A 24,948-nucleotide genomic window follows, 5' to 3' on the forward strand; every position below is an offset into this window, starting at 1 on the left:
GGGAATAACATTAAATAGAGAATATCACTAATATTAAATCATTTCATGAGCATCCTAGGTGACTGCTAAAATAGATCATTATTTAAATATGATTTTTTGGTGGGAGACAATTTTGGGCTAACATTTCTGGTGACTCCAAAGGGATACAAGCTTTCTTAGCATATGACTATTGTCCATCAAAGAGATCCATAGGGCTATAGAGTATCTAAAATCATAAAACTCATAAATTTACCACTTCTACTACACTTTTTTCCATAACAAATCATCTTCCTCTGTAACTTGCAAAACTTATAGAACTAGACTCTTCTTCTACAAAACAAAACATGTGCTCATGCACTTCTTTGAAAACAAGAAAGAATAGGAAAGTGAAACTACTCTGACTATGTACATGAGATAGTGATATTCATCAAAAATAGGGTTTAAGATATATCCCATTAATAGGTATTGACAAGACTTTTCCATTAGGCCTACTCAACTAAAGGCATTAGATTGTTTATAACTAGTAATCACATAGGGGCCACTCCACAAAGCATCAAAATTTGAGTGTCTCCCAGCCTTTTCTTTGTCTGCATCCCATTTCAACACAAGATCTCCCTCCCTAAATTTTTTGGACTTAGCCTTTTTTTATCAAAACTCCTTTTCATTTGTTGCTAGTAAATCTCTAAGGTTTGGATTTCTTGACCTCTTTTCTCCTCTAACTACATTAGATCTACCATTCTTATAGACATAGCATCATCTTTAATCAATTCTAACTGATGAGCCAATTCAAGAGTAGGAAACTCTAGTGAGATAGGAAGGCTATCTTCTCTACCATAGAATAACATGAAGGGAGAATTTCCTAAGGCTCTCTTAGGTGTTATTCTATTAGCCCAAAGGGTAATCCTTAACTTTTGATGCCAACACCTTTGGTTATCTTCCATAGTCCTCTTGATGATCTTGATCAAATTCTTCTTGGATGACTCGGCCAAGCCATTATCTTGAGGGTAATAGTTAGAGAATGTGCTCAAGTAAATACCATGATCAAGTGTCCATGTACAAATCTGAGGTTCTATGAATGATTTAGCATTCTCTAAAATAATGGTTGAAGGGGCACCAAACCTTGTTACAATCCCATCAAGGAATTCAACAGCTAAAGGTTATGTGGCATCTTTTAGTGCTACTGCCTCTGTTCACCTTGTAAAATAATTTGTAGTAGATAGAATCCATTTATGACCATAGCTAGAAGGAAGATTGATGGGGCCAATAAAATATAATCCCCACTAGGCAACGGGTTGATCTACCTAGATGGGGTGAAGTGGAAGAGTTGCAAGTCCCTTCTTACTTGAGAAGAAAGAACACTTCTCACACCTCCTTACATGTTTATGGAAATCATGGAATAGGGATGACCAGCAGTAACCAACTCTCATAATTTTCATTGCAGTATTTCTTGTTGAAAAGTGGCCACCATTAGGGCCATCATGAAGTTCTTTAACTATCATTTCTACTTGATCTGTATCAATACACCTTAGCATGGATCCATTGAAATATTTCCTAAAAAGAACACCATCAATTATAGCATAAGGAATAGACTATAGTTTGAATTGTCTTCTCTTAGTTTTATCCAGTCCCTGAGGATACCCATTCCCAACTAAGAAGGTCTTCATATCATCCATCCAGCTCCTTGGATTGTCATTTCTTGTCTCTTGCTATCTTGCCAACACCAAGATAATCTCTTCCTCAGTCTCATGAGATCAGACCATCTGTTCACACAATCCCCTTCCCCTTATTAGCTTGGTGATATGAATATCCAAATCATATTCCATTACCTTGGTGATCCAACCAGCTCTTTTATCACTAATGTCTCTTCTCAACAAGAAATCCTTTACACTAGCATGAGGAACCAGCAAGCAGATTTTGTTATGAGACAGTAGGTGTTTGAATTTCTTCAAAGCTCTTATGACTGCAAAAGCCTATTTTTCCACATAGCTATATTTATTTTCATACTCTTTGAGTCCTTTACTAAAAAAATTAGTAGGTTGCTCTTCATTTTTTATTTAGCTGTGTCAAAACAATAGAAATGATTGATTCACCTCCCAAGGTTTAAAGAATGAAATCCTTATCAACATTTAGATTAATGAGAGTGGAAGCTAAAGCTATGGCTACCTTATTCTACCGAGAAAGCTTTGCAAACCTTTCTTGTGACTAGGAAGAGAGAGGGCAAGTATTGCCTTTGTTCTTTCTAGATCAATGGTTAGGCCCTCTTTAGATACAATATGTCTCAACAAATTCCCTTGATTAGTGGAGAAGAAACACTTGCTTGGATTTAGGGACACCCCATACTCTTTACATCTCACAAATACTTGCCTAAGATACATTCTTTGAGTATACTATGATATCATCAAGGTAGACAAACAAAAACCTTTCAATCACATTTTTGAAGGCCATCTTATCTCCTTTTTAAATGTGATACCTACATTTGTTAGCCCAAATGACATTTTAATATAGGCATAGGTACTTCATTTGGTAGTGAAAGAGGTTTTATATCTATTAGTCTCTTTGATCAACACCTGATTATAACTTGAGAACCCATCCAAGAAGGAGAATCTCTCTTAACCAGTAATCTTAGACAATATTTATTCCATAGAGGGGAGAGAAAGGTGATCTTTAAGGGAGGCTTGGTTAAGATCCCTAAAATCCATGCACAATCTAATCTCTCCATTCTTTTTCCTAATAGGGACAAGGTTTTCCACCCAAGAGGAGTGTTTGATAGGGAAAATGATATTGGCCTCAATTAATTTGGACAACTTATTTCTCATTAGGGGCTCAATGTTAGGGTTTACTAGCCTCTATTTTTGCCTAATAGGCTTGACATTATGCACTAGATCTATAGTATGTTGAAATAGGCTAGGACCAAATCCTTTCAAATCATCGTACGTCCAAGAAAATATATCTTTAAATTCTTGACACAGATGAATACAATTTTCTTGTTTAGTTTCAGAACATACCTTTCCCAAGTTTAGCATCCTTCTATCAGCAACTGTGATTGGTACATGGTCTCCTTTATTTGTAGCAAGATTCATGCCTCTTTCCCTCACTTGGTCATTAGGGTTGAAGATACTCTCTAAGGTAATGAGACCCTTAGGTAATTTGTTGGAGCTAAGGTTGATGATTTGATCTCCATATTAATCATGCAACTTCACCTAATTTCTTTTTGAGAATTCTACCTCATTTTGCAAGAAACTCACAATTTGTGTATCAAATTCAAAGACCTACCAATTAATATCATTATTAGGGATAGTGGGCTTGACTACCATCTTAATTCTCTGTGTCTTCTCATCTTCAAGGCTTCTTGGGACATCATGAGATGCACCTACTAGTGCAAGTTAGTTAGCATGTCTAATTTCTTTTTAAAGAATACTTTAAATATTGAATGCATTGAAATATTCAAGCAAATCCCATACCCTATGCTTTTAAGACTTGAGAAAATTATTATTAGTGACATTTTGATTCTTCACTTGATTTATCACCAACCCGCTATCCCCATACACACTAAATGATTAGATTCCTCTTTTGTGACAATTAAGAGACCCTAAATCAAAGCCTCATATTCAACCACAGTATTAGTACAACTAAATCACAACCTAAATGAGAAATAGTATTTTTATAATACAGGAGAAATAAACATTACACTAGCCCTTGACCCATTCTTATTTCTTGATCCATCAAAATACATGCTCCATATCCCACTTGCATCTTCTTTGGCTTTCATCAAGTTAGGAATGAGAGCATCCGTTTCAGATATACAATATGTTCCCAAGCTAGTCTCTAAGGTATCTAATATGGGATCAAAATGATAAGCATTAGCCCATTCATCCAAGATGAAATCAAGTGTATCAGATAAGGAAGTGGTATATTCATTCACTGTATCATTCTCATCTACTTCTAGGATGGTACAATTCATATTGATGAGGTTACGAGTATAGGGCTCAATATGATGGAGGGCTAATGGATCTTCTTTAATTAAAGCCTTGGTTCCATATCTAGTTCTAAAAAACATATATGACCAATCAGAAGATATGTAACCACCTATTTGAGAAGTGAAATCCCTTGACAGACAAATGGCAAAATGCGGCTTGACTTCAGTAATTGATATATCCTAAACTATAGTGCAACCTAGATAGGCATGTAAGGCCATTTCAACATTCTTAAGAATTCCTATGGTCTTGATGGTACTACCATCAAGTTGTAACACATCTTTAACAATGAGTTCATATTTCATTTCTAAGGTATCGACAACACACTTGGGCATTATTGAACTGTTGGCCCTAGAGTCGATCATACAGTTGTGAACTAGCTTATCTCCTATGAGCAGAGAAACATAAAATGGAGGAGGTCTAACCTTTTTTATTACTTCTACCTCCCTTGATGGTTGCACCAAGATTACAACATTATCTATGCTAGGTGGTTGATATCTAAGTTCAACGCTTTCCAACTCCTGTTGTAGTAGCCTCCTTTGTGATGGTCTAGTAGTTACACCATCCCACATAGAAATGTTTCTATTGGTATTTCTCATTTTCTCTACTAGACTAAAATAAGCATTAGATATTCTGGTAGGAGCTCTTGAAGTAGAAGTCTAAGACAAGATAGTTTGTGGGTTGTTCACATCATTTTTTCTTTCATTTGTCTCTATTGTAGAGAAACATCAACAAGCTGATTTGCATTGTGTTGCTGGGTGACTTCTTATATATGTGGCACTACACTTGATGTTGAAGGCTAATTAGGAGGTTGAGGTGCCTTCTCCTCCACAACCCTTTTCTTTCTCTTGGTATTGTAATAACAGGAATCCTAGTTTACATTACCATGCTCTTCCACTAGGCAGTTCATAAAAGAACAATCATCCTGCTGAAACATATCAATAGACTGACTAGCATTATGTTGCTAGGCAACACTTTCTTTGGTATAGTTAAGGCCAAGTAAGATTTTTCCTTCTGGCACATGCATTATCCATAGGAGTAATTACAAGAAGGGAAAAAATCTTGATCTTGGGTAAGGTTGTTTGTAGGGACTTAAGCCTTGTTTAAGTTGGTCTTTGATGACTGGGGGTGGTCGACAGGTCTATTCTTATTGTGAGAATGGTCGATAGGTCTATTCTGATTATAGGGGGTATGACTATGGTTTGGAGGTCTACCATGAATAGGACCTTGACTCTAGAATTGGAGAGGCTTATTATTTTGAGCTTGTTGTCTCTTTATAATCACCAACTCATTTCCCATTTTTTGCACTATTGCACTATTCTCCTCCATCTTCTTCTCTTGATTGAGCATCCTTCTATCTATATTCTACATTAATGTCTACATCATAGCCTCAACCCTATCAACTCCACTAGAGGATGTAGAGGCTATTGGGACTACAACAAGAGGCTGACTTATAGAGGGGACATGAATAAGGGCTATAGTGGACTACTTGTTAGGCATGTCAGGGAAGAAAGGCATTGGGGGCCTTGGAGCTAACTTCCCTCCCTATATCAAAATATTTTTTTATCTTATGGAAACTTCATAAGCATTTGGTAAAGTGTGCCCCCCCATAGATTGCAAGGTGATGGCAATATCACTATTGAAGGCTTTGAGGTAGTACAAGAATGCATTATAGGGAGAGGGCTTCACTGTATTAGGTATTCTATCCCATGTTTTTTGAAATCCATAATTGAAATCAGTCATACATTCATGGGGGACCATCTTGATAGTTTTCAGTTGCTCTAAAAGTGATAGGTGGTCACTTTTTTGCTTGAAATGCTTGCATAAGGCTGCCCCTAACCTATCCAAAATGGTAATAGCATTATGAGGCAAAATTTTATACCATTGTAATGCCTTTACTTTCAAGGATGAAGCTAGGAGTTTGATTGTTACATCATCTTTGAAGATTCCATGGATATTATAGATGTTAGACACTTCTTGAATATGTTCAATAGGGGATGTGGAGGTTTCACTAGTAAACTTAAGTACAACTTTAAGAGTTAATACTGGTATGTCATGTCTTTGGGCTAATAGGAGGGGGCTCCCACCATTAAAGGTGGAAAAAGCATGAGCTCTATCCATATAAGTAAGTGTTTTTTTTGACATGAGTAGATGGTAATCTAGGCTAGGATCTAATAATAGGAGGAGTGGAGATGGATTTTGTAGGGGTGTTCATTACTATCACACTCCTAACTAGTGACATAGATATTCTAACCTTTCTTCTTATGTTAGAAAGAGAAAGCTCTTGTTACTGGTACTTACCTCTAGAAGATAACCTTGTGTGTCTCTTGGCAATGAATCACAACAGCTTTGGTCTAGAAGCTAGATGCACTTTGAAGCTTAGAGTCACCAAGTACTTTTGAAAAATAAACCTCTTTAAGGCTATATGCTAAAGACAATACTATTTCTTTAGTATGAATAAGGAATCTTTTCTTGACACTAGTGAACTTTAAATATCTTTAATGTAAGTCCCACCGAGCATGCCAAAAATTTACTAATACATTTGGCATTGATTTGCGACTGCTAAGTGTCGCAATTACGACCGCAATGTGTCACCACTGTGACAGTAATAGACGTCATTGTTTTTTAGTCACAAGTTACGATGTCTATCCTATGTCATCACAATTACGATGCCTATCCATCGCTATGAAACCACTTTATTATGCCACGAATCTCATTGCAATGCTTGCAACATATGTCACAATTGCAACGTATGCCACAAGCTTTGCGACGAGGTCACGACGACATTTGGTGATGGGGTCGCTGTGGTAGCGGCTGTCCCAATACTTGCCCTGTATGTTGCAATTGCGATGTCCACAGAAAATTGTGACGGGGTCACATCGGCAACTGGCAATGGGGTTGTTATGGCGGCGACACCGACAACCATCATAATGCTTGCAGTGGACGTCGCAATTACAACGTCCACTGCAAGCATTGTGATGGTGCCACTATGGCGGCGATGCCAAGGGCCATTTCAATGGTCAGGGCTGATGTCACAATTGGATGTCCATGACAAGCATTGCAATGGGGCCACTGTGGTGATGACACCAACTATCGTCGCTGCCACAACAACCTCATCGCAAGCATATTCAGCCTGCTGCTTCAGCCACAAACATTAGCAATGTTACACCCATTTTGAACCACACCAGCTATAATTTTTGATGTCTCAGTTTGCTGCACAGAAACAAAACCATTTATTTCGTTTGATAGACCCTTTCTATAGGATTTTTGTGGATCCTTCGAAGTGACTAAACATGCAAAATTTTTCGCAACTAGATACTCTTTTCCAGAAGGCATTTTTGCAAAGCGTTTCTACTTAAGAAAAATGTTAGCCTTCTTAAGCTGTAACTTCATGCATTTCTTCCTTCCATTGGATTGTTTCTTCCTCAAAATATATATTTCTCTTAGAAGAAAATGCCCCCTAAAAGACAATTCTTGTAAAAATCAAGGACATGGAAGATGCTTCATAAACTTCAATCTGTTTCTACTAACAAGGTAGTGGTTGTCCTCATGGTGTTTTTGGTACTTTTGGCTTAGTTTCTTGACTATATTTCTGCAACCTATGTGGATGCATAGCTTTTACACATGACCCATTCATTTCCCTTCTCGTATAGAGAAAAGTACCATTTTTGCCTCCCTGCCAAAAGGAACATATAAAGATTCGTTAGGACTAAAAGCAATTTTCTCAAAAACAAACATATACACTGTAGCATTAATACAAAAAACAAGCACTTGAAATAAGGAACCATCTTCCAGGGATAGGAGCTTAGCAGCCTCACTCTCATTATCTATAGAATTGTGGACCACACTACCATTCTCTAGATGCTCACCAGCTACAAGTTTACCATTTGAATCATTTTTTGGAAGTTTAGTAGCATGATGCCAAGTAATAATACCTGTCAAACCATTTGTAGAATGTTTGACATTCTCATGATCTGTTACCATTAATTTTTGAATAAGCTTCAAAATTTATACCAATATAGTTCTCATTATCATTGCTCACATCACAGTTTCGAGAATGTCTAACAACCATAATATTAAAATTACCCACATAATTAGTTCCATTTATTTTAGATTCTCCTTCTTAACATTATTACTAGACCCATTCAATGTGCATCCATTACTTATGGTATGACTTAACTAGAAGACATTTTTTTTTGAATACCATTGGTTCTTGGAGGCACCATCTATAATGTAGCATCATGATCTACTGATGATTTGGATTTACTGCATGACTAGACAGAACTTGTGTTCTTCTCTAGACTTTCTGAAATGAAATTGACATTTGACAAATTTTCTACCTGTTGGGGTATCTTGTTTACACCTGCAACACTAAAAGAGATTGCTGTCATTTGGAAAGAATGCATGTTTTTTGTCACCTGGGGGGCATATGAATCTTGTAAGTGGTTTTTCTTTGGATGTCCAATATTCAATGACACCCTCTTCTTTAGTTTAGAGCCATTATACTAAGATTCAGACCCATCAGCTCTTTGAATGCTAGTTTTCTTATCTCGTATATAGAATAGCATGTAAGCTTTCTAGGAAAGCACATTTTTCTCACTAACTGAATAGACCTAGAGTACAAAATGTGATAAGAATAACTTCAATCAGTCTAAGAAACTTCAGTATAATTAGTGTTACCATATAAAGAAAAGGTTCTACATAAAATTGTAGTTCTTTTGTGTATTCTGTTATACACAAATTATAATGAGCTTGCTCCACAAAATTAAACATGTCTTCACAACTATAGAAAATGTATACCTGATTATCATCTAAAGCATGCCAGATGCCCGTGGATGAACGAATAAAGTAGAAATAATGACCAGAATGTGTGCTCCATCCATAATGAACAAGAACACCATAAAGAGTGTACTTAAAATTGCACTCCTGTAATTGATCAATAGATAGAGAAACTAGAATATCATTCAAATGTGCAAAATTTATTAAAAAACCAGTAGATATTACAAAAACTATATTATTAGATTCCACTAAAAATGTGATCCACTGGAAAATAATATTGTAAGGGCTACTTACATGTGAACTGCTAACAAATGGTTTGAGATCCAACGTACAACCAAAGTCTACTTTTTTGTCAATTTTTCCTCCAGATCCAACTACACTGAAGTGCTTGAGATGAATTGCAAGAACATATGGTGCTTTATCAATTTTGAGTTGTTCTAGAGCCTTCACTTTTACTTTGCATCATTCACATTGATATCTTTTCACACCCCCATCTAACTGCTCCATTGCTGTGTAATGGGATAATGCTTTCAACAAGGAATCTACTTGACTGATCTCTAGGCTCAAATCTAAGAAAGGATCAAATTTATTTGAGCAATAAGAACATTGTGTGCACTTCACCTACAAGCTAGGTTGAAGCAATTGTTAATGAATAAAATACTTTTCTAAGACTATAACCTAGAGTTCCCAGCATAAAAATAATTTTTAAAGGTTTAAGTGACTAAAAAAATCCCAGTTATGAAATGAATAGTAAATCTTGGAGGTGTCTATAAGCCCCTCTCTATTCCCTCGCTAATATTAAAAAAGATGATGTTTAGATATGAATAACTTCTTCTGATATCTTCTTACATTCACTCATCCTTGTTAACAAAGTACATAAAATTTTGAAAATATAAACACCTAAAAATCACAACTTGACTTATGAGTTAGCCACCAAATATTTTATGTACTAGACTCTTCTCATAAGCAACAGGTGATTCAATTAAACAATATAGATAAATATACTCATACTAGTGAAAGAAAGTTTTATGTTTTTTTTGTGTTTTTTTGAATATATGATTTTTTCCTTTGTTCAGAATATGAAATACATAGCAATGCATGGGAGTTGAAAGTGCAGATACAGTGCCCCTCATATGATCTTTCTATCTCTTGAGTCAATTCTTTCTAATGTGCTTGAGCATACATAGAACAAACCTGCATCCTTTATAAGTTTAGGCCAATCTTGTGAAGCAACAACCTAAAAGTTCAAGAATCATGAGAAAAATTAAACATGGAAAAAAATCCAATACTATGATCATTATAATCTACTAGAAATAGAAAATTGTTCATGTCCAAACCTATCAATAAATGCCTAAATGCAACACCTTTTCCTATAGAATAATTCATCTACTCTAATTTTAAAAACTTAAGGAAATTATATTTCAGAAGTTTGTTAGGAAAAACACATAGATAGATATGACATTATTCTCATGCTCAAATTACACACCCAGTGATAGAATAACATATATTAATTCAATGAAACTAATTTTAAGAAGGGTTCAGTAATCTAGATGCCTATTTCACATGTGAGCAGTGGTACTCTACAACAATCATGAGATAATGTAGTTTAGATTTTGGTGAGAATGTTAAAATTTGATAAATAAACTTAAAGTTTCATCTAGAGTTACTTGTTAGTGAATGTACATGTAAGTTCATAAGGATCATTGTGATGAAACTAAGTTACAATCATGATTCCAGGAACAACCTATCAAATAATAAACAAGTCAGAATATGAATTTTATTAAATTTTAAAAGTTAAGAGATTATAGATTGGATCTATGAAATTTAGTTTTACATGTTTAGGAATTTAAAAAAGAAATCGATCAACCAACATGTAGGTTCCATGATGAGATGACACAGACCTATCCATATGCAAGAACTGTGGCATTATAACCTTGGAATAAACCGTCAACAACTGGAGCAACACATTCTCCAAAAATCATTGATGATGGAGAACCAGTGCTGCCATACACGTGATCAAATGTAAATGAATGCGTACCAAATTGCACCTATAAAATTATAATAAAAAATTGTTAGAAGTTAGAAATATACTCTACGACTCAATTGAATGTAAAATCCAGATCTCAGAATCTATATGATTAAAATAAAAGGCATTAATGGATTTCAATAAATTGAAGCAAGTACTGAGAAAATATGCATCATGCACCATTTAAAAAATAAATGGCATGATAGTATTTCCATGTGCACATATTAATATACAAAAGAGACTAGTAGTTTGAAAGTTGTGTCTGATATAAAAGTGTAATTAAACAACAAGAGAGTTGGAATTGTAAAGATTATTGTTACTGTATTTCTAACACTGTAGTTTTATAATGAAAAAAAGTTCTGTCAAGTTGCTCAACACACACACACACATAGAATATTAATTTGTGTAGATTCAATTACTAAGAGTCCAGTTTAAAAGTGTGCAAATTTTTTGTCTAAAAGACTTTGACATAATTCATGAGCTCAAAGGTGCTAATCAATCTGTGTTGTACCCTGCACAAGGAGTTTACTTCAACCCATACAATGATTTGATCAATTGACATAACTGATGCTCTAGGAATCTCCTTGAGCTTTCTTTATAATCTATTGTACTCTTGAGATAAATTGACCTGCTTTTGATAATCTATGGACACTAACATATTTACTTCTTTCTTTCTTGAAATTCAAATCCTTCGAGTACTTACATATTTGCTTCCTCTTGGAGATTCCAACTCAAAAAATGCATCTTCACATCCATTTGGTGAATGCACCATCCAAATTTAGTAAATGTTAAAGGATCAAGCATTTTTGAGGTTATATAACTTCAATTATTTGAACTAAGTGAGGATATTATTTTAATAGAGGCAATCTTGTTTTCTCTCAAAAAAACATATGGATATGGAAAATAGGTCACTGCCTCAAGGGCCAAGGATGAGACAAACACTACAGTCCAAGAATTCTTCACCTAAATCATAGTTTGATCAAGAAAATCTTAGTCTGTAGTGATAAGGGCTAATAATATTCACCAAGGGACCTTTTGTCTCCTTTCCACTGTAAAACAATTGCAACTTGAGATTATTTCTAGGGTAAAGTGACAAGGAATGATATTGTTATCATAGGTCTTTTTAGGTTTTAATGCATAACTACAAAAATTTTGGTCATATATGTGCATCTATCTTGACCAATGGACCAATCTTCATAGTGCCTCTAGGCCAGGATGCCTGCTTCAACTTCAAAGTAAAAAACTATTGATGATAGCGTTCCTTTCATTTCATGAGTTCTAGATGCCACAAGAAACAAGGGAAGCCTCTGCTGATTGAACGCAAATGTGAAGGAGAAAACTTTGCTTACTTGAACACCACTTTGACAAGCCATAAGAACAATGATTGCAGCTGCAGAACAGAAAACTGCAACCATATCTAAAAAAATTCTTTTCCGTTTCTCAGCCAATGACTTCAATATTTGACTAAACAAAACCATTTATGCTTCCTTCTTGATAAAACTAGAATATATGGTCTTCATTCAATCAAACATTATTTCTCAGCAGTGTCAAGTCCCCAGATAATCTCATCAATTTCTGATCTCTGAACTAGTAACTTTCTCAAACATCAATTAAAAAAGAACATATTGATAGGTTATTCAAAGGATGATATTGATATGGCTTTTTCAATACTTCAAAAAAATTATACAATGTAATTTAATATCAATATGTTACAATTTTTTGGTTGTAATATACATTCACAATCTTTTCTTTTTTTAAAAACTGCACAAAACATACCTAGGCTCCCAAAAATCCCATACCAAATGAAAACACCATAACTCCACAATTTTAATAATTCACACTTTTCATTGCATCCCATCTGTATGGGCATGGTGCCTTTTTCACAGAAATGAAACAATACATGACCACCATTACTTGAGCACAACTAACTGATGTTCTCTCTTTGGTTACAATAGTGCAAGTATCTCAAACATTAAATATCTCAAAAATATCCAAAAAATTTGATTGAATCTAAAGATACAAAAATAGGTGAGTAAACATCATCTTTGACAAGCCTCCCAGTTATAACAAGTATCCTCATTCAGCACAAAGCATTTTAAAGACAAACAATTCACATCTAAGAGTTAGTATAACCTACTTCGCGTTGTGACTATTGTATATCTCCATGCAATGCACGAGCTTTACCAAGAAATGATTCAACAAGCTCAGATGCATCATTCTTTGTCTTTGTAAAAATAATACTGCATCCCCCACTACAAAAGTTAAAAAGAATTTACCTTCTGATTAAGAATGGAGTTGCTCATGAGAGATGCTTGACAATACAATAATCAAAATTTACAGAAACCATTTCCAAATACATAGATCATATATTTCTCATCCAACCTACTATAGCAGCAAATGACATATGTTATAACTGTTGCTCTTTCTTTATAAAAGTAGGGAAGAACAATGTGCCTCACACTTGCATTTGCCTTCATCTTATCATCACCAACAAGATCTGCAGTTTTTCTATTAGGTTTAAAGAATTTTGATGCAATCTGTTGAAGAGGTAAAAACAAGGTATCAAGTGTTAGCATGTAATAAGAAAATTTGGAAACCAAATTGAAAAGTGCAAGTGTCAACATGTAGTGTAGTTGCTACAAATAAACAACGTACATGCTTTAAAAAAAATAAAAAGGCCACATTGAGTACTGTCAGAAACCCCACCTTCTTTACCTAGTTCGGCATTGTTGCACTAAAAAGAAGTGTCTGAACCTTACTCACATCCTCGACTTTTCCTAAAATAGTAGGAAGAAATGGGACTATTAAAAGATGTAGTGGAAATACATTAAAGTTTTGAAGTATAGCAACCTATTAAATGATGCGGGTAGAAAAGACCCACACCTACATGGCACCTAGAACACTTACATGGTGCAAGACATTTAATGCATAGTGGGCATTCATTTCACCCCTCTTCCTCAGTGGACTTACACAATGGGCACTTACTTCAGTTATATCGTTCAAAGAAAAAGCATAGCGAAATTGCAATAAGCGATGTAGTTTCAATCAATATTGTGGAAGTGAAGAACAATTTAAATGTAAGTCCCTTTATGACACCAACATATCACATTAACCATTGAACTTATCACAAGTCAAGACATGATTGGTAAAGAACCTTGGAATCATGTATGATCTTTCACAATCTAATTATACAGGGGGTTTTTCTCAAGAAAGGATAAGATACCTTCATATTTTATTTTTTTGTTGGTGAGATCATAAAACACACATCAACATTATACTTTAAAAATTAAAATAACATTAAAACATTAAATACCAATACTTCCATAAAATTATAGAATTCAAATCTAAATTTCAAAAAGTTGATTAAATAATAAATGTTAAATATAAAAAAAAGCTATTTAAGATTGTAACAAGACTTAATGCTAAAGCTTATAAATGATGGCTCTTTCTATGAAGAGTTTGGTCACATATTGGCTTTACGAATCTCATGTAAGCCCTGTAAGTGCCCTAGAAGCAGCTTTTCTAACTCAAAATAACATCAAAAAAATGCCCCAACAAACTATATGACTACATACAAGCAAATGTAATGAGAAATTTGTTCTTATGACCCAGCACTTGTGAAACATGGGTCAAGAGTTGAATCCTGTTAGCAATATCACAATATAAGGTCAATTTTTCCAAACAAACTTTGAGAATATTTTTGATGTTCAATATGGTTCAAAAAAGTTTAAACATGGGTCATGATATATGAACTTTAGTTAACCACTAACCACTGCTCATTGAAATATGGATCACTGTAAGTTGAATCCAGATAAACAAGCACAAATTGATACAGTAGAGAGCACCAAATATTTGAGTAATCTATACAAATCACAAGATTGTAAGAATTCAGATATCTTAATTAAATGTAGAGACAACATAATTTGACACACTGTAGAAAAAAAAAGCACTTGAAACTGAATTCAATTTGAGAATAAGAACAAGTAAACATGAGAAGATAACCATTAAAAGTGAGGTGCTAAAGATACATCATGGAAATTGGCACTTCTTATTGAAAACTCAGCAAACATGTGATTCAGAAAAGAAGTCATATAGTCTATTAGTTACAATTTCAATACAAAATTACAAATCATACCAAGGATGTTTTCCATGTCCTCCACAAAGCCCATGTTAAGCATTTTATCAACCTCATCAAGGACACACAATTTCAATGTTTTCAAGTTTAGACCGCCTCTCTCAATATGATCCTGTGTAAAGAAATCAAAACATTTTTTTTACCAATGAACTGTTGCATATCAGGAAAGTAGTTAATAAAATCTACTCACTTACCTTGATATGACCTGGTGTTCCAACAACAACATCTACACCTCTGCGTAGTGCATTCTCCTGTGGACCATACAGAGCACCTCCATACACACAACATGTATTAATGCCAATAGATCCACCATAAAACTCAAAATCCACATGAACCTGCATATCAAAAGTCATCATACAAAGTTCCTAGATTTGCTGATGTAGAGAAATTGCCAAAGAAAGAACATATTTTCAAAATACTAACATAATCAGACAATTTACAGGTCAATGTTGACATAATACCTATTTTGCAAGCTCTTGAGTTGGAACCAAAACAATCACACTAGGTAGCTTTCCATAGGACTTATTCCTACCTTTGGAATATTGTCCACTTGTTAATGACTCCAAAATAGGCAACAAAAATGCCAATGTTTTACCCTAAAAATATTCATGTGTATATTAGAAACACAATAACCATACAAAATAGCAAAGTACTTAATCAAAATAATTAACAATTCAAAACTACTTGATGGACATGTTGCATATAAACACTGATTAAATAAAAGATGCCCCCTTAGTTATTTCAATGACAATAGATGATTTTAGGGAAACTGCACATTTCTTCAAAACCAGTTGAATATATAGTTGCACAAAATATACAAACTAAAAATACAGAACACAGCTGCAAATTGATAATTCAATATCAAGTAATATAAGCCAAATTGATTTATTATAAACACTTGATAGTAGACATTGAACTATCAATCATCAGCTGTGTTTGGCATATAATCAAGATTTTTACAAAATACTCAAAATTAAATATGTAACACATCTGATAATTGATAACTTAATGACAATTGTCAAATGTCAATAAAAAATAAAATTGATTTATACATGTGCACATGCACATGTGTAAAGTTGCACTATTGTTTAATATATTAAACCATGACCACCCATGAAGACATATAAGGTGGTAGAATGGGATGATGCACTGGTCATAGCATTGACCGCCACTCATGGGGGTAGAAGGCTAGTTGTTGAATGCGACTTAATGCATGTTAATCAAGGTCTTGCATTCTGATCAATGCCCAAATTGGAAAATAGTAATTAGCTAGGGAAAGAATCATCTGGAGTAAATTCTTTGACAAATTAAGTTTTAAACAATGTTTTAATGCACAACTACAACAATTTTGGTCTACTTTCTTTTTGATATATTCTAGGTTTCCATTGAGGCTTGAATATGCTATCCTATTTGAATTTGTTCTACTCATTTTACCCCTATTAATTTTGACCTTCAAAGTTATCCACACATACCTTCACCTATACACAACAAAAGCCCAAGCTGATTTGGGATTTAAATTGTGCCTCTTAGCACAAAGAAAAGGGCAAGTGAAAGGAAACATTGATTATTCCTACTTAAATTCACCAATTAAATAATATGTACTAAATACATAAGGAGCCTAATTTACATTTCTCAAGAAATAATACTATACCATGTAGAGAAGGGCCACATGAAAAGAAGTGTCTCTCTTTAGCCCAAGAGGAATGCAACTGATGTAATAAAGTAATTTTCTAAGGTTTAAATAACAACATATAGAAAGGAGAGATAAACAAGGATAAACAAATTGAGTATCATGACTGATGAAGATAAGGAAGAAAACTGGAACAAATAGTACAATAAAGGAGCATTGAAGCATACCTCAATGAATGAAACTCTTAACTGAAATTCTACTTGATTTTCAATGTTTCAATTTTTTTGAATATCGCCTCCATAACTTGAGGAATAATTACTATCTCCTCATCTTCTACATAACCAGTCCCCATGGTGTATGTCTTGCCAAAACTAGTCTAGAATAAGATGTAAATGTCATCCAATGTGAATCCAATAGCAAACATTTAATCAAGCAGTACATGTTAATGAAAATAAAACTTAATGTGTTTGAATCATTCATACATCGGTGGATTCTTCACCATCTTCAAAACATTGAGCATTGAAGTATATTGTTGGAGATGGATTGGAGAAAATAAAAACATCACCTCAGATTCTAGAATACCAGATTATTTTCCATATTGTTCAATGTGCTTCCTTGTAATCTTCTTCTTATGAAGCTAGGAAACTACTCTTAAGCTCATGTTGACAGTATACCCAATTGTTACTTGCAATCATCAATAGATCCTATCAAATTTGCATCTATGTAAAAGATGCTCGTGTCCTTCCACTTGAAAGGGGCCTTAGCAAGACACGGTGTTATAGGTCTAAACATAGGACAAAATAGAGAAATATTTAGTATCTTATTGAGCTTCACTTTGTTTCGAGAATGGTTTAAATATTTTCTACTAAATAGGGCCAACCACATGAAGGTGGAAGCTCATTTGGCCCCACCCCCCTCCCCCTAACATCACTCTACATTCCCTGTTAACATCTAACATTCATTCATTCTTTCAACCATTAATAAAATGTAACATTCAATTAATATCACATGATGACATTCAATCAATATCACATGATAACATTCATTAACACATTAGATTTTTTAACATGCAACATTCATCAATATTCTACATTAACACATAATTCATGAACATTCATTAGCACATAATTAAATTCATTAAGACATAAAATTCAGTCATTATCAATTAAGGTATGTAGATGACAATCATTTCTTTTTTTTCTTTCTATTTCTTTTTTCTATGTAAGCTCTAAGACGAGCATTAGTGTCATCATCAATTCCCCCCTCATTAGTTGTTTTGTTCTCTATTCTTGATGATCTCAAATTCCTATGCTATTGCAAAGGGGGGTATTTTGCAATAACAAATAAAAGAGTTAAATTAAAAATAATTTATTATAATTATTACAAGTATTTAATTATTTTAAATAACATAATTGTGGCGCTCTTTACCTGATTTGACCACATCATTTTGTCTAGACTCTACATCAACACGGTCATGGACATCGACCCCTCGATCCTCTATAGCTGCTATACAAAATGTTACGTTAATCCAAACACCTATTACAATTACATATAAAAAATTTAATAGCAAATGTATACCTCCACCACTGGGATGCACATCATGCGAACCTTCAGCATCCATAGATTGTGTAGAAGGATTGTCAGGCTGCATTCCAACATCCTACGCATTGTTATCATTGCTTGCTTAAAATAGATATACTCACTTTATATTAGAACTTAACATCTAATAGACTAATTGGTAAAGTATTCAATTTGAAATAAATTTCATTTAGCTTATTTACTTGTGGCTCAGATGCATCATTATTAGAACCTTCCACACTAATTTCAGCTCATAGCCATTCAACTATGGCTCTATAGCCTTGTTGGAAGCCAATTCTCCTATCCTCTTCTGTGAGGCATTTCTTGAACTCTGAGCCCTACATTTTTGCGTGGTATGGTGAATTTTACTTGCATTGTTTCATCAACCAATGGAGGGTAGTTAAAATATCAAAAGGAAATGGTAAATAGTTAGCAGGGTTTTGAACCCTTGTTACACCTTATTTTGGTCATGTTGGAGTTGTTCTAAACTATCTTTAGTCTTTGGGAGTCCTAGAGGATCCAATTTCACTCTTGGTTAGGTCTGTAGAATAAAAGTCAAGTGTTGCAATCTACCTTGTCATTGGTAACAACAAGTTTTCCTTAGACCTGATTTGTTTTGGGTTGTGTTGATGTTTTTTTTGGTTTCCATTTATGTTAGAGGGTTGGAGTTGTCCAAAACACTTGGTGTCAAGGTTGGGTGTATGAGGCCTTGAATGGTACAAGGGAGAAGTAACTAGTATGTAGCCTTATGTGATGAGTTGGGTCCATGAATTAAAGGAGCAGACATTGTAACAATAGATTAGTTCATTGTTTGAAGGTGAATCAAGCCTTGAATTTTCTTGTAGAGAAAAAATTATTGGGGTGATAACTTGAATTACTTAGTTGTTCCAAGGTGCTAGGAGTTTGTTGGTGCTTGGTGCAGGAGCACCTAGGCTAACCTCTACTAGTTTGTCAATTTTGGCTTGTACTTGACTCTAGCCAAGTCAAGAAGTTAGTGTAATTTGGTTGAGGAACTTAGAAGGTATTGTTTTATGTTGGCTAGGTGAATTAGTCACTAAGACTAAGGTCACACAAATAGCCTTTTTTTAGTTGTTACTTAAATTCTTAATGTTAGGAGTTAGGGAGATTGAGTCATTAATATGTCTTAGGCCTAAGAATGGTTAATGGTTATTAAATAAATATGATGATCATGAATGATATTGGATCCTCAAAATATGTAAGGATAAGAAACCTATAATATATGATTAAGGAATCTATCAAAGTTGCCAAGTGTTGTAAGAATGTTGTCATAACAACATTTTCCACTTATTGCAAATATTCCATGCAACATGGATAGCCTTGGATTCCTTTGATTTTGGGAGGTTATTTTTGAAAAAATAGGCCCTATAATGGTGGAGAAGACACCTAATGGAGTGATGTCTTGAATCTCCAAGCATTGGTTGCATATTGTAAAAAGTTTGAGTTAATGAAGTGGCTGGAAAACTCTATTTTTGAAGTGATATTTCAGTTTTTGAAGGAAAAGTCATACTTGAAGCCTAAAACGTGTTGATAAAGTGGTTGAGACGTGTTCTATAGTAATTTTTAAGACTTTTTTATTTTATGTGTTAATGGTTTAGAGTAGTTTTATCATAGTTTTCAAGTTGTTTTAGTTCAGGACTTTCTTTTGGTCACACTGTGACAGATTTTGTAAAAATGGCTCCCACATGAGTTTCAACCATGGAAACACTAAATAAGTGGTTGAATCTGCAAGTGGGGCCTCTATACATATTTTATCTAAATTGAGGAAGCATCATGAGAAAGGGAGCTAGCTTTATGATCAGGCCCTAGGCGAGTTTGACATACCCGGTTAGAGGCTTGACAGGGAGAAATCAAATCATTTCATGTGGGGAATGGGAAGTACAGCATGTACCCAAGAATTTTTATGGTATTTTTTCATTTTATTTATCCATCCTAAGCATTGGGAAGTTTTACCAGTCCATTAGGATAGGTTTTGAGCATTTTTCATCAATCCTAGACAAGCTGTCCTAGAAACTAGGCCTCTTAGCCCTGTTTCTCCTTGATATTAGGAAGGAGGTGTATGGTCACTTTAGGACCCAAAAACCATAATGAAAGTTTTAAAAATTCCAAAAGGGTATCAAAATCAGGTTTTATTTTTTTTATTTTTTTGGGAAAATATTTCTAAAAAGGGGAAAAACTGACTGGTGAAGGCTACTAGAAATAGGCCTATTTTTAAGATCTCTTTTCGATGAAATCTTGAATATGATAAACCTAAGAGCCAAGAACCTTCCAAATCAGTAAAATGGGATGGAATATGAATTAATTCAATGTGAATAAGGTCCCCACAATGAATTTTTAAATTTGTTATGTTTTAGTGGATTTGGCACTTAGGTCCATCTAAGTGAAAGTGAGAAAGAGAACCAAAATTAAGGTGTGGATCATCCAAGGTGGAGTTTTCAAGGTGTGACTCTTATAGTAAAGAGTGAATAGGATTTAGATAATGATCTAATCCTATTAGGAGATCCTATAGAAGCATAGGATACTAGGAGATAAGAGAAATCTCTTGGTGGAAGTGGAAAACTAAGCCTAGGAGTTTTATCTTACACCAGTGCTTCCAAAGCATGTTACTTTGCATCATATATTGGTGTGGAGGAACACTGAGATCCAATTTGAGGATCAGGAGCATAGATAAGCTAGTCTATCCTAGCATTTCCCATCACATTATATAAAAAATTTGATACAATTTTTCATTTACTAATACTTACAACTCTTGCTTGAAGTTTTGAAAAACCACCAGAGCTAAGCTTGTGTGTCCCATGTTTTTCTAGTCTTTCCTTTGTTGCCTTTGATGTGTCAAGAAATATATGGAAAGTTTGAAATATGTTAGATAGTATAAATATAGAGGTTAATTAGTACACAATTAGATTCTTGATAGTATCACATACCTTGCTGTACTCTCCACTAGTGTAATATTATTTTTCTTGTCAGCTTTATACTTTCCATCCAAAATCAGAGTCTACCACTCAGCCTTAGGAACATAGGGTGGATGCTTGTACCTGGGGTTATCCTGTAAATTTTTTTGTACTGGTCCCTAATATACTTCAAACATAAACCAACTTTTTCAAGGAGCTTGTTTCTCTCAAATGCACGAGGTCCAAAGAGTTGGGTCATGTTCTCTATAAGATCATCCTTCAACGGTTTGTGTTGGTTATTCCACCTTTTAAGTTAAAAAAAACATGTTAGAGTCATAAATGAAGTGAAACTACCTTTAATATAGTTCAAGAAATGGATGAAAAGGAAAACTATTATAGCAATGATATGAAATCAAAATAGTGGTTTGGGGTTTTAGTTAGGATATGATGTTCCACTAGGTGCGCAGGGTGGGCCCGAATATTTGCAAACACTCATCACCAAGTTTTCTCCAAAAAACATCATTCCCTACAAAATAATCATTGGATCATTAGTCGATGAAGAGTGATCAAAAACTAAATTACTATTATATCACTATAGAATAATAATAACTTTAAAGTACCTGGAACTTTGGCTACTTTTAATGGAATGCCTTCATCGTCGCTGATGATCAATATGACATCCTTCACCGTTCCCGTACTAGGAACATAGGAACATCCCAAAAATGATGTTGCAGCTCCTATTGCAAAAAGTTTCATGTCTTTTTCATGAAGTATAAAAGAACAAATGATAATTGATGTTAAAAAGTTGTAAAAAAAAAATTGTTTGTTGCTGTCATAAGAGAGAAAAAGAGGGATTTGTGTACCAGCAGATGGTGCAATAGTCGATGCTTGTAAGTTGTGTGTTGTCGACTCAGCAGTCGGAAAGAGATTTGTGGTTGTCCTAGATGGAGGCAACATCATCATAGGATTCAATTGATGTGAAGCTAAAGAATAAAATTGTTAGAGCATGCATAAATATAGAACACATGGACTAGCATGGACAAGATTGTTAGAGCATTAAAAAAGGATTGTTTGAGCATGTATTGTCAATGATTATGATCATTCCTATATATATTTAGTGGAAAATAGAAGTGGGGAATGGAACATGCGATCTACCTAAACCACCTGCAACACCCTCATCGTGGGAACGAGGCTCGAAATCACGCAAAAAACTATGTAAAGACAACACATCCATATTTTAATTAATGCCATAAAAGAGCATAACGTAAAAACCATTATTGAACTCTTGTTATAATTAAAAATTTCATTAATACTTATTTTTAAGGTTTTAGAGGTGCGCATCAGTTTAGATCCTCTATCTCTTATTTCCTGAGTAGTAGGCTTTATGGCTGCCAAACGTAAAATTTCTCTGCCAATTTTCTTTAGCAACTTTTTAGTCAAACCGATCGGGTCATCAGTGTCTGCTAAATCAATATAAAAAGGGTCCTCCTCAGGGGGGGCTACTGATCATGGACTGCAGGTTCCTTTCCCTTCCTTCGATCACTGCCCCTTTGTGACAACAATAGTATTAGTATTATCAAAATTACTCCAAAAAAATGAAGAGAACAACATTAAAAAAATAAAATTTTGCTTCTATCTAGTTTGCACAATTACAATGAGTTTTACCTGCTCATGTGTAGATGAGCTAGTAACATCGCCAACATCCCCTCCGAGCGGTTGCTCCATATTGTGCCCCTGTGTCAAAGATCAAGTATAAAAATGTTAGCCAAAAATTTATTGACTAAATGGTATGTTGGAGTCATTGATTAGAAGTTGGTTTAATAGTATGTACCACCCCCATGATAGTAGCCTCATTTGTATCTATGTGGTTCAAATTGTAATCAATAAGAAGCTCTTCCCCTGCACATATTGATTTTATCGCACAGATGAATACATGATTACTCGCGTGCCTCAAATATGCAATTGGGTTGCTTTATAGTTGACCTAGGTCGTGTACTATTTATAAAACCTACAATATTCCCTGTTACTTTTGGCCTTCCATCAATGTATATAGCCACACTTTTACTTTGATTATTGTCTTGCTGTTGTATATAATTTTTTGAGAGGGCATACCTACGCATACTTTTTTTATATTGAACAATATGCATCCAAATTTTGTAATCATAACATGGTCCAACATACTCCATCAATTTAGAAACTTTTTTGTAAGACACCTTTATGTTGTCCATAGAAAATAGGCCCAAACCATGTAGTGATGATGGTGCTATGCGATATATCCTCTTGTTAACACAAAAATCAATGTTTATTGGAGGAAGTTCCTTCGGTACCCAATGTTTCTATAGATGTTGGTGCCTCAAGGGCACGTTGATGTCACCTTTTGTCTCATCATCATAAGAACATGACCCCCCTTGAGCAAGGAAAAATTTCATGTGTTTATTGAATTTCCTTCTAGTCCTTTGACCTCTAGTTAATTTCCCTATTCTAGATAAACTGTATGTCTCACTTTCCTCTTCTATTCCTATATTTCCCTCACTTAAGGAAGACACTTCTGACAAATACCTATTCACTGGTACCTAAAAATGGGAGGATCTTAGAAGACATTAATCTTACTATTGATAAGTGTATTAAATAGATTGTCTATATGGAGTATTGACTTATACCTGTCGATCCATGAGACTGTGCAGGATGCTCCTGAAAGGGGTTCAATTTCCTGCAAATGTAATTCAATTATCGTGAGCATAATCACATCATAATCATAATCACATCCATAATTAGCATCATATAAAAATTAAAAATATTAAAAGGTACACAATATAACACTTAAATTAGGCTCACATTATAAGCCTACTAGGGAAGTAGGCCTAGTGAAGGGCTAAAATTGAGTTTTTGTATTAGCTAATGAGTTGAGGGCTTAGTCACCTTGGGGAGAAGCTATTTGAAGTTGTTTGATGTGTGTGGAGGTAGAGGAAACACCTAGTTAAGGTCAAGTCAAGTTTGGTGCCTATTGAGGCATTGTGAGCATTTGATAGTTTATTGATTAGATTGCTTGGATGAATCCATTGGATGGATTGAGGGACATTCATGGGATTATTTGAAAGATGTAGAACCTAAGGTGGCATAAGGATTTGGTGTGCACTATAATAGGTTATGGAGTTGGATTGGATCAAGGAGAGGGATCTTATGAAGATGCTTGGTTGGTGTTGTGAGAACACTATGGAAGTCCCTCTTGTTATGAATGATTGCAAGTCCACCTAGGGTCTCTGCATCACCTACAGAGGTAGAATTATTAACCAAAAAATTGGGTAAGCACTTATATTATGTTTTCCCTATGAATTTTATTCTAGGTACAACTCCCTTTTATATATATTTAATGAATTCCCTTTTCTAAACTAAACACTTACAAATGCTTTTGACCTGAAAGAAAATAAGGTTCAATACATTCACGCATCAATGTGTGTTTTAAATAGTTTTATTTAATTAATTTAGATTAATAGTTAATTTAGATTAGCAGTATTCTATTTTTAGTTGAAACTTGTAGCTTTTAAATAGATAATGAATAAACTATGTAACCATATATATAAGACAAATATATTTCTATCAAGAAATGAATATTAAATAGATTAAGGATTGATGGCATACCTCTAAATTTCATCATCATCATCCTCATCATCATCATCATCCTCCTCGTCATCATCATCATCATTATCATCGTCATCATCCTCGCCATCATTGTCATCATCATTGTTGTCATTGTCATTGTTGTCGTCATCATCAACATCATCATCATCAGTATCAACATCATCATCAGTAGCAACATCATTGTCATCATCTTCTTCTTCTTCTTCATGAAAATTTGTGTCAGGAACATCATCCAATAACCGTCAATCGTGATCACCATCTACATCATCTTCTACTTCTTCAGTATCTTGTTCTTCCAT

This window comes from Cupressus sempervirens, chromosome 2 (assembly GCF_028749045.1).
Source record: "Cupressus sempervirens isolate cs-2001-9-10 chromosome 2, ASM2874904v1, whole genome shotgun sequence".
NCBI classification, from domain to species: Eukaryota; Viridiplantae; Streptophyta; class Pinopsida; order Cupressales; family Cupressaceae; genus Cupressus; species Cupressus sempervirens.